Here is a 15,902-nt window from a genome sequence, read left to right on the forward strand (position 1 = left end):
GAAAGGCAATTTTGCTACTCATGAGAAATCCTTATTCCCAGTAGAGAAGACTACTTGACATACTAAATTATAGTGCAAGTTTCCAAGAATTAAAGAATCTCAACTCAGAAAGGACCCTGGAGGTGACACCAGAACTAACTGTGGCATGCTAACAGTAACTGGTGGGCAGAGTGTTCCAGGCAGAGGGACTGGCATGGAGGGACTGCAGGCATGTGCAGGAAGTGACAATTGATCTTACAGTACTAAAACCACAATTAACTTGGGGTGCATGAGCAAGACAAATGACATTGGCGGTTCATGATGACCTTGAACTTTCATCAGACATTTAAAAGGGTTCCAGAAATACAGGAAGGGGTCTTGTCACAGAATGATCTGTGCATCAATCCCAGGAATGGCAGGGGACAGAAGATAATTCTTCAGGGCCCAAAAGACTATGATATATGATAGATATTCCTTAGAAGGTTTGAACAGGGAAGTGCAGAAGGAACAATAACTGAAATAGAGGAAAGCAGAATGCAAATCACAGTCAAAACATCTGAGGCACCAGACAAGGGCAATGGGAATGGAATTGATCTGAAAAATGGTTAAGAGACAAACTAGCAGGCTCTATGTTCATATTTGTTGCATATGCATAAAATGTCACTACAATATTCTCAACTGATATCACCATTACTTGTGGACAGGGAAAGCAGGTGCATATTCATTTATAGCTTTCAAAACACATGAAGATATTACCTATTTAGAAAAATTAACTAAAAAAAAAAAAAAAAAAAAAAAAAAAAGATGTGGAGGCTGGTTGCAGTGGCCCACACCTGTAATCCCAGGGATTCTGGAGGCTGAGGCAGGAGGGTCAGAGTTCAAAGTCAGCCTCAGCAACAACAAAGTGCTAAGCAACTCAGTGAGATTCTCTCTCTAAATAAAATACAAAATAGGGCTGGGGATGTGGTTCAGTGGTTGAGTGTCCCTGAGTTCAATCCCCAGTACCAAAATTAAAAAAAAAAAAAATTAAAAAAAGATGTGTTATCAGAACGATATGTCTCATATAAAAACCTACATAATCATCTCTTCAAACTTCCTCCTATGTTTTAAGTTGCAATTCTGAAATCAGATTATTTTTATGCCAATGACTCAGACTATACCAATGACTGCTGAGAAGAGACGATCTCCCTATTGATCTGTGTTACAAACATGTCAAACTTAACTTGGAATCATATAGTGGTAACTAGAAAAATTCAACCAGCCTAACAGTTGTAAATGAAACAAAACAAAAAACAAACAGAAAAAAGAAAGTCTGGTCAGTTAACTCAGGAAGCACAATCTTTTAAATTTCATGGTAAATAAAAGAAATTCAGAGAAGAATATCTAATTTATCAAAATGCCTATGAATCACCAATGTGAAAGTCAGATTCCAATTCAATGTGGTGTTTTGAGCTAGTTTGGAGTAGCCCTTTCACTAAAAGAGAACTTTTAAAAGTTATACAGAATCTCCCATTCAGCCTCATATAACGTATAAGGCAGGTGCTTCAGATACATTTGACTTAAATAGAATGACTTAAAATTGAGTGGACATAAACTTAACAACTAAAAAATAAGTGGAATTCATTTTTACAAAACTATGTAATGTTGTTTGACTATATATAACTCAAACACACTAAATTTACAATACTTCTTGAAAGCATATTTAAAGTAACTGATTAAGTTTGTTCATCAAAAACACAGTGTGTCCAGGGATCAATTCGAAAATGTTTTCATTTATTTGGTTTTATGTTTTATATTCTGCCTTGTTCACAAAGGATTGAGTCAGCTTAACATAATTCAATAATATGGGAAAATATAATTAGATAAAGATCAGAATCAAAAGAAACAAGATAGAACAGATACTCAAGACCAAAGGGGAAAGTTAGAACATTGCTATTTGGTTATAGGTTTTCATGTGGTTATTAAAATTGAATTCCAAATTTTACTCTTTCCAGTTAACAAGTAAGAAATGAAAATACAATTATATGATTCTCATTTTGCATTATGAAAAAAAAAGACATTAATTGTTTAGGAAAGTATAGGTTTTCGTTGGTATCTATAGCTAAATGGAATTTTTGCAAAAGTATTCAAACAGGAACAGTAGAAGGGACTATGATCTTAACCACTTATATAAAGTGATACAACAGTGGGTTTCTTTTCACTGTCTTTATGAAAAAAAATCTCCGTGTGGACATGATAGAGGATGGGGGAGGAGGTGTCAAGGATGCAAAGCACAGTAACCAAGTCCACCGTTTCTGAAGATTTGACAAGACTCCTGGCCTAACAACTAATATTAGAAAGGAATGGATGGATATTATAACCTTTGTTCAGCTGAACCTCTGTAAACATCATTTTTCTCAATTAGGCCTCTGATCAAATTTACAGACAATTCATATTCTCTGGCATGTGCAAAAACAAAGGCATTTTCTATCCCTGTTGAGGGGAGTCCAGCACACAATTATTCTTCAACCATCTACTCCCTGCCTTTGAAATTCAAGGATATACAAATGTACTTCTGTATACTTTTCCTGCAATTGGAACAATTTCATTCTAGTATTTGTGAATTGAGTGGATTCTGTTTAATTATAAAGCAAATTCTAGGCTGAGATTTTCAAAGGACAGCATATGACATTTAGCAAGTAAAGAAGAGAGGTTTCTAAAATAAAACTTTGAGGAAGACTCAGAAAGATAAGAGAATAAATCCAGGTTTTAGGATTGCATTCCAGGGGTGCTTGTGGAGGCAGGGCTGCAGGGGGCTCCAGAGGCAGAACCCAAGAAGTGAGTCACCCAATCCCAGAAGCACTGCGCATTTGGATGCAGGACACACAAAGAAAAAAAAAATGCCTCTTTCATTCTGCAATTATTTGTAATTCCAAGGCCCAGAGTCATAACACATAAGTGCACAGTTTCCAATTGTCCAACGAACAAATGTTTATAAGTAGTAACAAAGTAAAGAGTTTATTGTAACTGTAAAGGAGGGCTCTTCTGAAAAGTATAAAGTGAGCAAGAAGAACAATGTAAATTAACTGCTCAAAACTTGATTATAAATTGTATAAAATGTAATTACCTTTATTGCATGGGGGAATCTACTTTGTTTTAATAAATGATAACAAATTAGATTTTTTCATAAGTTCCCTTCCACTTTGTTTCCCCAGTCTTATCACCTTCTACATAAAAGTATTATTTCTTCACCCACCTCAAGTAGGTTTGAGAGTAATAAGAAAATATGGTTTACCATATTGGGGGAAAATAAGTCTTTCAGGTAATACATACTGAGAAGGGTAATGATGTATTAAGATGACAAAGGAAGAAAAGAAAATGAGAAGACCACTCCCAGATAATTTTGTTAATAAAGACTAAAAGTAAGTTAATCCTGACTCATAAAATTTATGTGACAGGAAAACAAAAACAAAATCACAACATAAAATATAGAAGCAAATGAAATGTGATTTCATTTGCAAGGGTAAAGCAAATGAAATGTGATGCAGTTATCCTAGATTTCCCCCCCAAATAACATAGCATTTGAAAGCAGGAAGGCATTGGATCTTTCAAACTCCTCAATTCATAATCTCCTTGGTTGGCCATACTGGAAACTGATATGCTTCTATAATGAAGAATGAATTTAAAAATTTGTATCTGGGCTGACAGTGTAGCTCAGCGGTAGAGCACTTGCCTAGCATGCCTAAGGCCCTGGTTCAAACCTCAGCACTAGGGGGTGAGGGTAAATTGTATCTAAATCACATATTTTGAATCATTTGGGAATCACAGACACATCTAAATGTTTTGGTTTTGCCTTTAAACCACACCCCACCTCTAAAACGAAGTTAATATGTCATTTATTAACCAAATCACAAGTTTGATCACTAATGAGGCTGGAAAGTTTGCAGCCTTAGACATGAAATACACTTAAGAATGGGGGAGATCACCTCAGTTAATAAATCATTATTGAAAGACAGCATGCGATCCTAAACATGTCAGGATTCAAATGTAAATGTTAAAATAACCAAGTTGGCCTATTTATACAAAATCCAGTTGAATTTCACCGACCACAGAACAAATACATTGTGGTGAAGTTCAAAACAGTACATTCAGCAAATAACTAATGAGAATCTACTACTCATCAGATGCAGGGTTGAAAAAAAAAAAACACACACACAGATTTCTGTCCTTTTTTCTGTTTATATTGATTGTTCTGTAAATCTCTAAATTTAAAAACGTGAATATATAATTGAGCCTCCAACGGATTTACTTAAATTCTAAACCTTGTTGCTTAATATGTAATTTAAAAAGCCTGTGAACAGAGGATCTTACTATAATTCTACAATATGAACTTTACACCTAGAGGAGAAAGAATTCCTAACTAGTGTTTAGAAATGCTAACCATAACACGGAGTTGCAAGTTAGGCTGCGCACGAGACTGCCTCTGCTGGCTGATCCGGCGCATCCTTCCAGCAGAATCTTAACTCCCGACACCTGTATCAAACTTGCCACTCTGAAACCAATCCCTTTCTGTAAGCAGGAGGCTTATCTAAGGAGGCAGCACGAGAATACTTCTGCCTCATCCATCTCCTGAATAACCGGACTTCTAGAAAGACCTCTAAACTAACCCTAAAATGCCGATAGTAAGGGTTTGCGCCATTAATTTTATATACCATCCGACCACCTGCGAAATACACAAAAATCCACAGCCACTTTCACAAGCTGCTAAAATAAGGTTTTGCTCTTCTACACGTTTTGATGAAAAAAGACAGGAAGAATGCATCTGCCAACCCAGATTGGAAAAAAAAAAAAAATGCAGTGACATACTTCTACCTGAGCTGCTGAAAATCCAACGGTCTTCCTCCCAGAAAAGGCTCATGCCAACCTGTCCTCCCCACCACCGCCCAGCCCGCACTCCACGGGTCCCCAGGGGGTGGGCGGGAAGGGTCAAGCTCTCCTTCGCCTCCACTCGGCCTCCCCAGCTAAAAAAGAGTGTTTCAGGTTAACAGGGGGCTGCGCCCCAGCGCCATTAGCGCACCTCCGAACGCTCCGCCGTGCCCTAGCGGGAGGCAACTTTGGCGGGTCCTGGCCCCTGCCCGGGCTTCTCCCCGGTAGCAGCCTAAGCTGCGGGTGGCCGCGAGGGCTGGGCCCCGCCTCACCCACCTACCTACAGGGCGGGGGCGCGGGCTCCTCGGGTCCGGGAGAAGGGGCTCGGGCGCACGCATTGCTGGGAGCGGTGGCTTCTGCTGCTGGGCGCGGGGGAGCGCATCCTCTGGGGAGGGTAGAAGGAGGGGTCAGGGGAGGACCCTGAGCCGAGGAGGAGCAAAGGCCGAAGGAAGGAGCGCCCCGAGCGCGCGCCCGCGGTGCTCCGAGTTCGGAGCTGGTGCGAGCAGCCGCGGCTGGGATTCCTCAGGCCTCACCCACGCGCGGCGCCTCGCCGCCCCTGCAGCTGCGCCCACGGTCAGGGCACCCGCCGCGACAGGCTTGCGGGCCGGGCCGAAGGCGGGGAGCTGCGGGTGGCGCAACGCGGTGCAGACGCCCGCCTTTAGCTCCGCCCGGCCCGCGGCACGCTCTGCGCCCCTCCACTACGGCGGGGGCCCGGGAGCTCGGCTGCCGGGCTCCGCGGGTAGGGCTGCAGCTGCAGCATCCTCCCTGCACCCGCGACCTCTGAGATGGAGGCTAGGTACCCGGGTCACCCCCGGCTGCGGCAGCCTGCTCTGCCACAGCCGGGGCCCGGAGACTCCGCCCCGCAGAACTGCGCGCGCGGCCTCCGGCAGGCCTCGGCCTTTTATGACGCCTCCTGAGTGTGAGCGCATTGTTGGCCAGGCGACTGACCGCGGAACCAGGGGGTTCTGCTTACCTCGCCCCTGGCGGCAGCCTCTACAAGCTGGCCAGCCTTGGGTCCCACTCTTCGTGGGATTTAAAGCTTGGAGAGCAAGCTGGAGTTAGAGCGTCTCCTCGAGCCTCAAAGCCCCTTGACTTTTCCTTCCAGCTCAGGGACGACCGGCCACAATAAATTCATCCTCTGTCTTTTCCGGCGTTGCGCTTAGCAAAAGGACCCGCCATCTCCTCCCCCTCCCGTCCCCAGTACAGCATCCTGGATGCTGCCAAATTGCAATCATTACGGCAATAGGAATGTAGCAATCGGGCCGTCCAGCCAGCTCTTGGCAGAGACCCGAGAGAACCTTGGTGCGAAGGTTTGCATCAGCGGCAGGGCCTATGCCCGCGGGGCTTGGCATCCGCATTAGATGCTGTTCCCTCTACGTCCCATGACTAGCACTGCAAAATGACTAGGAGGATCTGGCTGTGAAGTTCACCCTTAGGTTCAGAGAGAGGGAGGAGTGAGAGAGGAAGAGAGACAGAAATGAAAAAAACAAACAAAAACAAAAAACCTCCAGGAAGATCCTGCAGCTGGTCTGATAACACTGATGTGTCAGAGGCCAGCCACACAAAGTAGATATGGGCCTCCTCCCTGTTGTTGATGCAGCTCAGGCTGTAACGGCCTCTCCGGAAGGCGGAGCAAAGCATTTAACAGTCGTGGCTTTGGGATTTCAGTGGCAGGTGGTGATGTTATATCGTTTTGCAAATATGGAACCATAGCCCAGTTCTGCACTGAGCATGTATAAACATGGACATCAAGTTTGCATCTTTCCGGTCTAAGTGTGAAGAATGAGAGATTTCACTCTCTTTTTAAAAGGTATTATGTTTTTTGTAAACCATTTAGTGTTTAGCAAGGGAAAATTAAGTTTCTAAAATATCGAGATGATTTCATTGTATCAAAGAATAAGTAAATAAAAACAGAATAAGTTTGAGATTTTGAAATCTTAGTGTAATAAAAATAGGACCAAACAAACCCCCACCATGTTGCATATCAAATCCAAATTGTGACACGATAGTTCGATTTTTTTTTTTTTTTTAAGCTGAGTTCTTTTAAGCAAATTGAAGGTTGGATGTGGAGCAGTGTGGGAGCTGCTCTGCGCTGGGTCAGGAAACACTGACCCATGACTAGGCTACTTCCTGAGGATCTCTGATTGATCTAAAGCCCTGCTTTATTGTCAAATGATATTCATGATACTGTGTCCCAATTCAGAATGTATGCATACATAGCAATGTATAAGTACAGTATGAAGTCACTTAGGGGAATTTGGCAGTTCTTACTCCTTTTTAACAAAATTATACGTTCCAAATGTTTCAGCAGAAAATGTCCATTGAGTTGCAATTTCTTTTTTACTGTTTTCCATCCTTTCATCACCAAGAGCAGCACCCTTTCTTTTCTCTCTAGGGACCCCATGTTTTGTCAAGAAGCAAGCAATCATCCTGTTTTGTGTTTTTGTTTTTATTTTGTTTACCCAACACAGATATATAACTATCTTAAAAGTAGTGACTATTGGGCTGGGGAGATAGCTCAATTGGTATAATGCTTGCCTTGCAAGCACAAAAGAAAAAAAAAAAAAGTAGTGACTATCACTTATAAAATGCTTGTCAGCCTTCCAAAAGCACTACAAGTAATGTCACTATCTTCATGAGCTCCTCTAGATTACATACTGTATCAATGCTAGTTATAAGATTTTATTACAGTGGAAGTTCTGATATAATGATTTCTGTTCCCCAGCTTGGGGGAAATCTTTCTCCATAAGGATTCTTCACTCGTTCTTTTTTATTAACTGAACATTTACTAACTTGTCTAAGCCTTGTTTTTATAGAGAAAGCAGACAAGATATAGTCATTTCTATATTGTCTGTATCTGTATTATTCAATTTTGTACCCACTGCCACATGGAGCCATTTACATTTAAATTATATCCTATTTAAATTGTGGTTCTTCAGCCTACCAACCATATTTTAAATTCTAAAGAGTCACACAAAACTCATGACTACCCATTTGGACGGTACAGAATGTTACATTTTCATTATTACAGAAAATTTTAGAATAGAAGGTCAAATTTTAATTGGTAGATAAGATATGCATAAAATAATGGGAGATCATAGTTCACTACAAATTGAACCTCATTAGGCAATGTACTACTTCTTAAGAACCTAGTAATCTTTAAGATTTCAGACTATAGCTCCATGGTGTGCTGATCTTGGGTGAATTACTTAATCTCAGTTACCTTATCTTTAAAGAAGAGAAACTTCATAGGGCATATACAAGGATTAAATGAGATAATTTATGAAAGGTGCTTAGACTAAAACCTAGAATGTGGAGTCAATAAGAGTTAGTTATTGCTATAACAATATATGTTATTGTGATAAAGTTTTTTTAAGTATATCTCTAGCACCTCTGTATCTAGCAAATGGAATATGCTTGGTAAAGTCTCAGCTAATAAAAAAATGTAATGCTATGTTAGTTTTATGGAGAGGAGGCCCTCTTTTAAAACTGACCTTTATTTAAGAAAAGGCAGAAACCATTGTAAAACAATTTAGATTGAACTGTCACTTTACTTTTTCTGTGATAAACAACACTTGTATGATGAAACTGTATGGTAGATACAGAGAAGCAGAGATATTTTTAGTTCTTAAAGGAAGAAAAGAGAGGTCACTTCATTTGCCCTGACCTTTGTTTGTTTTGGTACCAGGGCACTTAGCCACTGAGCCACATCCCCAGCCTTTATATTTTTTATTTTGAGACAGGGTCTCAGTAAGTTACTGAGGCTAGCTTCAAACATGTGATCCTCCTGCCTCAGCCTCCTGAGCTGCTGGGATTTCAGGCATGCACCACCATGCCCAGCTCCTTTGTTGTTTTCAAACACAACTCTGGTAACCTCTCACGGAACTGGATTTCCAAGATATTGGCAAATACTGCTCTGACACTTTGCCAAACAAAAGGCTCCCTGGATAAGTAGTTACAGAGCTCGAGTAGTCATTAGAGCTTGTAGCCACTGGAAGTATTGAAACTTTGAAAGTTTTCCCTGCAAAGGTGTTCGAGTGGAGATTTGTGCATTGGGTAAAGAGTTTAGGCTACTGGCTCGAAAGAAAGTTGGCTCTTTAGTGGTTGGATGTCTCCTGTTTTTTCTAGAACAAAGAGAAATACCTTCTTTCATACTCCTGACTTGGGCTAGTCGAGACACAGGCCATAAATACTGATGACATCTGTGTGTACCCACCTCTGAGGAGGTAGGAAAGAGTTATAGTGTTGAAGGCAGTGGCTCATTTTTACGAACTGGGATCTCTGGTCCATTGCTTCATTAAATACCATCTTGGATTTTAAGAAGAATGTAGAAGGATCCTTTTGTGGGTAGACCTAGGTTCAATGTGCCTCTCAGTAACTTATAAGCCTGAAGAGGAGGTGGAAATCATCTTGTCATTTGAAAGGAGTCAAGAAACAATTTTGTACTGAGAAAGAATTTTAACACATATAGAAGTGGATTTCTGTCATTGAACTTAAGGCTAACTTTTTAGTATAAACCTAATAAATTTAGTGTTTCTTTTATTCATAGTTATTTTTTAAAGTACCTGCTTTTGAACAGATTCCTACTGTCTTATTTCTGCTAAAAATATCTGCTCAATAACTTGAGAATTCATCATATATTTTTTACATTCTGAAAAACATTCATATAAACTGGTGCCAAGACATTGGTGCTAAGACATTATTTATAATTTATAATTCTGAAATGAATCCCTAAACTTAATGTGACAAAAATGGTGGTTGTTTGGATTTATTGGGTGAGAGAAATTTATGGTGAATATTCTAAAATGGAAAGTTTTCAAGGGAAATAATTCTAGATTCACAAAATTATGCAGAAGAGGTAGGGGAGGGCCAGGTGCAGGAGGATGGCAAATTAGCAAGATTCAGTCTCAAAATTAAATAAATAAATAATAAGGAAAAAAACATGATAGGAATGTAACTCAGTGGTAAAGTGTCTCTGGAGTTCCATCCCCAGTACCAGAAAACAACAACAGCAAACACACACACACACACACACACACACACACACACACAGAAGTTGCACATTTCACCTGAGCCCCCCCCACCTGCCTGCCGATGGTAATATCTTGCATAACTGCATTACAGTATCAAAACTAGAAATTTGACATTGGCACAATCCTGAGAACTTGTTCGGATGTCACCAGTTTTACATAAATTCTGTGTGTGTGTGTGTGTGTGCATGCACACACACACTTGTATCATATGCAATTTTATTATGAATCTTGAATCTTGTACCAACACAATAAGATACAAGATTGCTCTATCACTGTAAGATTGATAGAGCACCCCTTTATAGTCAGATCAAACCTCCTCTCCACCACATCCCTAACTCCTGGCAACCATCTGTTTACATCTCTACAATTTCAAGAATGCTACATAATTGGAATCGTATAGTACATAACCTCATGGATTGACTTTTTTTTTAAACTCAGCATTATTCCTTTGATATCTATCCAAAGTTTTATGTGTATCAATAGTTCCTTCCTTTTATTGGTAAACATCTCATGGTATGATGTACTGCTCTTTGTTTAATAATTCACCCGTTAAAGAACCTTTTAGTTGTTTCTAGTTTGGGGCATTATGAATAAAGCTACTGCTATGAACATTCATGTGCAGGTTTTGTGTGAACATAAGTTTTCATTTCTCTGGGATGAGAGTCCAAGAGTTTATTTGCTAGGTCATGTGGTAAGAGAATGTTTAGTTTTATAAGAAACTGCCCAGCTGTTTTTCCAGGTTGGCTGTACCATTTCATAGTTCTATTAATATGTATGCATGCTGAAAGTTGTATTTTAATCTATTAAGTAAGTTTACTAAAGTGTAAGTGGTACATTTCTTCCTATGCTGTAATTGCTTGGTGACTTGAGCCCCACCAGATTAAGTTCTAAAGTCAGGGTCCTGTTTGATTCACCTTGGTGTCCTTGGTGCCTTACACATTGCCTGGCATATATTAGATTCAATAAACATTGTCCAGTGGGTGATCATATTAATGAGCAAAAGAATAGCTGAATCAGATTGAAAGCAAGTTGAAAAATAAAATTGTCAAAAATAATAACTATAGCTGAATTTGAATTGGATATCAGTTTTCTTCTAGTATATAACAACATTTTCAAATCAGAAATTGGCACTCTAAAAGGTGAATCACTTATGGGAAAATTAATAAAAACTAAGTGCTTAATTATGTTGGTCCAAATTTATTTGTTGTTGTAGTCTGGTGACAGCAAAAGATTGGAAACAATCTATGTGCCCAATGATATGGATCTGCTTCAATATCTAAAAAACAGAATACTAGGCAGTCATCAAAAATAATATGAAAATGCTATGAAAATTACAAGTATCTTTCAAGATATTGATGAAAAAGTTTAGATAAAGTAGGTAGATTGTGCTCTTACTTTTGTAAAAATAAAATGTAAATGAAAAAGAACAGATATCTGCATGGACATGTAAATTCTCCCTAAGTTATTTACAAAGTACAGAGTATACCTGAAACCTATCATGCCAGAAAGTAAAGAAGTGCTCAAAAACTTATAGGGACATGCCAAAAGAGCACAGGATCCAGCTTGGAGGGACTCTCCTCTGGCCAAATTTGAGACAATTTGAGTATTAAATAAATAATGTCGGCAATAGATTATTATACCTTGAATAAGAACTCACAAAAAAGAAAAAGAATGTATGAGTTCAAACAGGTGCATAAAACTTAAATAAAAAAGAGGGAGGAAAGTTATTCTTTACAGAAGAAAGAGAAAATTTAAAATATCACCATTTGCAAACGTTACAGCAATCATTTATTCAGGCAATGACCATCAGTGGAAGTGAAAACCATTAGGTGAAAATTTACTGAAGAACAAAACCATCCTATAGTCTCAAAAGAGTTATTTGAAATAATAGTTGCTTTTCCAATATTTGTTAATTACAAGTGTAAAAGGCACTTTTATGATGGAGAAGTATGGCAGACACCTTATTTTATTTTTAAAAAATTTGTTCTTTTTTGCTATACATGACAGTAGAAGATATTTTGATACATTTATATAAGCATGGAATATATCTTATTTTAATTAGGATCCCAGTCTTGTGAATGTAAACGATGTTGAGATTCACTGTGGTGTATACATATATGTACATAGGAAAGTTATGTCAGATTCATTCCCAGTCTTCCCTATTTCTATCCTCCCTCCCTTCCCTTCATTCCCTTTTGCCTAATCCACTAAACTATACCTCCTCCTTGAGGGTTAACATCCACGTATCTGAACATTCAACCTTTAGTTTTTGGGGGATTGGCTTCTTTCACTTAGCATGACAGTCTCCAGATCCATCCATTTACTGGCAAATGCCACAATTTCATTCTTCTTTATGGTTGAGTAATATTTCATTGTGTATATATACCACAATTTCTTTATCCATTCATCTGTTGATGGGCATCTAGGTGGTGTCATAGCTTAGCTATTGTGAATTGTGCTGCTATAAACATTGATGTGGCTGCATCACAGTAGCATGCTGATTTTAATTCCTTTGGATATACACCACAGAGTGGAATAACTGGATCAAATTTTTTGAGCAATCTCCATACTATTTCCAGAGTGGTTGCACTAATTTGCAGTCCCACCAATAATGTATGAGTGTACCCTTTTCCTCACATCCTCGCCAACTTTTACTTTTACTTATATTCCTAATAATTGCCATTCTGGTTGGAACATGTTGAAATCTCAGTATAGCTTTAATTTGCATTTTTCTAATTGCTAGAGATGTTGAATATTTTTTTCATATATTTGTTGTGACTGTTTGTATTTCTTCTTGGGAGAAGTGCCTGTTTAGTATCTTTGCCCATTTATTGATTGGTTTATTTGTGTTTTTTGTTTGTTTTTTGTTTTTGTTTGTTTGTTTGGTGTTAAGCTTTTTTGAGTTCTTTGTATGTCCTGGAAATTAATGTATGGCAGGTACCTTAAACAAATCATCAAACTTACCATATTAGTTTCCTGCTATTGCTATAAAAATGACAATATGCCAGGCCTGGTGGTAAATTGTAATTCCAGTGACCCAGAAGGCTGAGGTAGGAGAATCAAAAGTTGAGGGCCAGCCTCAGTAACTCAGTGAGGCCCTAAGTAACTCAATGAGACCCTGTGTCAAATAAAAAATAAAAAGGACTAGAGATGTGGCTCAGTAGTAAAGTACCCCTGGGTTCAATCCCCACTATAAAATATAACTGCCACAAAAAAATAGTTGAAAAATGCAACATAAATGTATTATGTTAAAGTTCTGTAGTTGAAGGATCCAACGTAGGATTGCTTTCTTTCTGGAGGCTCTAGATGAGAATCTATCTTTTTAGCTTCTCAAAACTGCCTGATATCAGCAATGGCTTGTTGAGTCTTTTGCTTATCTTATCACTCTGAAACTGACTCTTGTGCCTCTCTTCTTTCACACATAAGGTCTCCTGTGATGATTTTGGTTCCATCCAAGTAGTCCAGGATAATTGCATCCATCTCAAGATCTTTGACTTATTCACATCAGCAAAGTTCCTTTTGCCATTTTAGGTGACAAGTTCTGGGGATATGTCTGGGGGGCCATTATTTGACTACACTACAGATAATGAGATATGACTTATGTGCATTCTGATATATGCACTGAGGATATATCACTTATGGCAGTTTTCCTGCCAAAATAAATATATAACTAAGTTGAGAGACTTTCTGAAACAACTACCCTCCACTATTCAAAAAGGTCAGTATTGTAAAAGAAAGATGATTGGGAAGAATTGTTCCAGATTACAGAAAGGAAACTAGTCTTGTAACAACAAAATGTAGGGTATGATCACTAATTGGATCCTGGATAAAAAAAGGAATTATAAAATATGTGATTAGGATAATGGGAAATTTGAATTATTGACCACATAGCAAATTACAATATTATATTAAACTTAAATTTCCTGAATGTGATAATTGTATTGCTTCTTCTTAGGAGATGTATAACAATGTATTTAGAAGTGAAGTGTCACGATGTCTGTGAGTAACCTCAAAAGGCTCATGAAAAAAAGATTGAGAGAAAGCAAACAGAGTAAAATATTAACAATTGCGACTCTAGATCAGTATTGCAAAATAAAAATATGATGCATGTTACATTATAATTTAAAATATTCTAGTAGCTACATTTTTAAAAAGAGAAAGTGGAATTATTTTTAATGTTATATACCCCAATAAATGCAATTATTACCATTTTAGAATGTAATCAATTCAAAAGTTTTGAGATATTTTACACTTTATTTGCCTTATTAAGGCTTAAAATTCCAATGTGTATTCAGGGTTGAAAGAATATCTAAATTAGTACTAGCCACATTTCAATGTACAATAGCCATATGTGGCTAAATTCATGAATTAGACACCACAGGTCCAGAGAGAGAGGAGGTGCATGTTCATTGTCCTACACTTGCAATTTTCTATAGATTTTCTGTATCTCAAAGTAGAAAGAGGAAAAAACAGCTAGATATTTGTAAATGCATAGACTTTCTGGGAGCATACAGATGAAATTACTAACAGTGATTACTCTAGGAAGAAGAAATGAGTGATGGGGAGATAGGAGTGGGAGGATGGTTTTCACTGTACCCTTTTGTACCTTGTGACAATATTGTGATTAAACCTATGAAATTTTAAACTAAAACATCTGAAAATGGTATCTGCCTTATGGTTTTGTTCAAAACCAGATACTCCAATGCTTAGCTTTGGTTACCCGGGACTGAGAAGAGCTCCACCTACTGTTCCTGATCTTCTAACATCCCTTGGTCGATGAAAAGGGGTGGCCGCCTAAAATGTAAGGAAGTTCAGAAATTGCTTAATTCTAGATAAATTAAATCCATGGTTTAAACTCCACCTCTGAGTTGCAGAAAACAAGAAACAATATTTCAGCACAGCTCACCTAATTTTGTGGTGATGGATGACGGCTGTAACTCCCAGTGGTGCCGGATGTTGTTGTGAGCAAATTCATTACAAATTTATAGGTCGCACTTAAGCCTCCTTCCATCCTGCAGCACAGCGGGACCTCTAGGGTTATATTTCTTCAACTGTCACTGCCGGCACTTTCTAACCTGAGTGATAGCCTATTGTCTTCTGCTCCCGTGTCACAGCTTTTGAATTGAGGCTGGGCCATAAAGCTTTCCTGAACTCCTTTGATGATTACATCATTTCCCGGCCGTGTCTAGCATATAATGCGGAGCAGTGAAGCGAGTGCCCAAGTCGTAATTATCTGGAAAACGGGAGGATAAGAAGCGCCGCGTTTGCAGGGCAGGGCGGACTTGGATCCCCGTGCAGATGCCCTGGTTCTGCAAGGCAGGCCCCCCACAGCTCACGTGATATATATGTGCTACATCTCCCTCCTGATTAGAAATGGGATTACTAGTTATCCTACGTAGTAACATATCACATATATCACGCGATAGCTCCTTATTTGTAAGTAATTGCAACACACACACACACACACCCTTCGTCGCTCAGCACTGACAGCGCGCCGAGCTCTGGTGCGTTGTGCGGTGTCCCACCGCGATCTTTTTGGTCAAATCGTCCCCTCCAGTGGCTATCTGTGGTTAGATTAGTACTCAATATCCACGTGGCAGAAAAAGGCAGAAGGAGAGAGATAGAGGTTAGATTTTGGATGAAGTGACCAAGTTGGTTGAGGAAATAAAGCAAATCTCAGGATCTGGACGGTAGCTTGACACTTATCTAGGCGTACAGAAAGATCCAGGTGCAATCAGAATGAGAGTTTTAGGCGGTCTTTACCAACACAGTAATCAGAAGAGGATTCGATTTACCGGTCCAAGTATTTTTCCCTAAGAGTTATGTCAGAGCGACCCACGAGTGTTGAGAATTGGTCTCGGTTTTCAAGTATGAGAATCCGAACGGAAACCAAGTTAGGGCCCACAATCTGCCCCCTACTGGTAAAAATCGCAAGGACAGTTGTGATAAGAAACAAATATAGTGAAGGACAGTCACAAAGCAAGT

The 15,902-nt window shown here is 39.1% G+C and overlaps 1 protein-coding gene across 5 annotated transcripts in view; it reads right to left on the minus strand.

The window, feature by feature from the left end:
• Positions 1-6,042, minus strand: part of Ncoa7 (nuclear receptor coactivator 7) — a 146,054-nt gene extending 140,012 nt beyond the window's left edge. The window contains exon 1 of one of the 5 annotated variants that reach the window (XM_047558040.1): positions 5,858-6,042. The gene's annotated coding sequence lies outside the window, so the exon portion shown is untranslated. Of the gene's footprint in view, positions 1-4,830; positions 4,919-5,164; positions 5,722-5,857 lie in introns of those variants that run through there. The other 4 variants (XM_047558041.1, XM_047558039.1, XM_047558043.1 and 1 more) reach the window with 4 other exon arrangements.
• Between the last annotated feature and the right edge of the window lie 9,860 nt (positions 6,043-15,902).

The sequence above is a fragment of the Sciurus carolinensis genome, chromosome 7, assembly GCF_902686445.1.
Source record: "Sciurus carolinensis chromosome 7, mSciCar1.2, whole genome shotgun sequence".
NCBI lineage: Eukaryota > Metazoa > Chordata > Mammalia > Rodentia > Sciuridae > Sciurus > Sciurus carolinensis.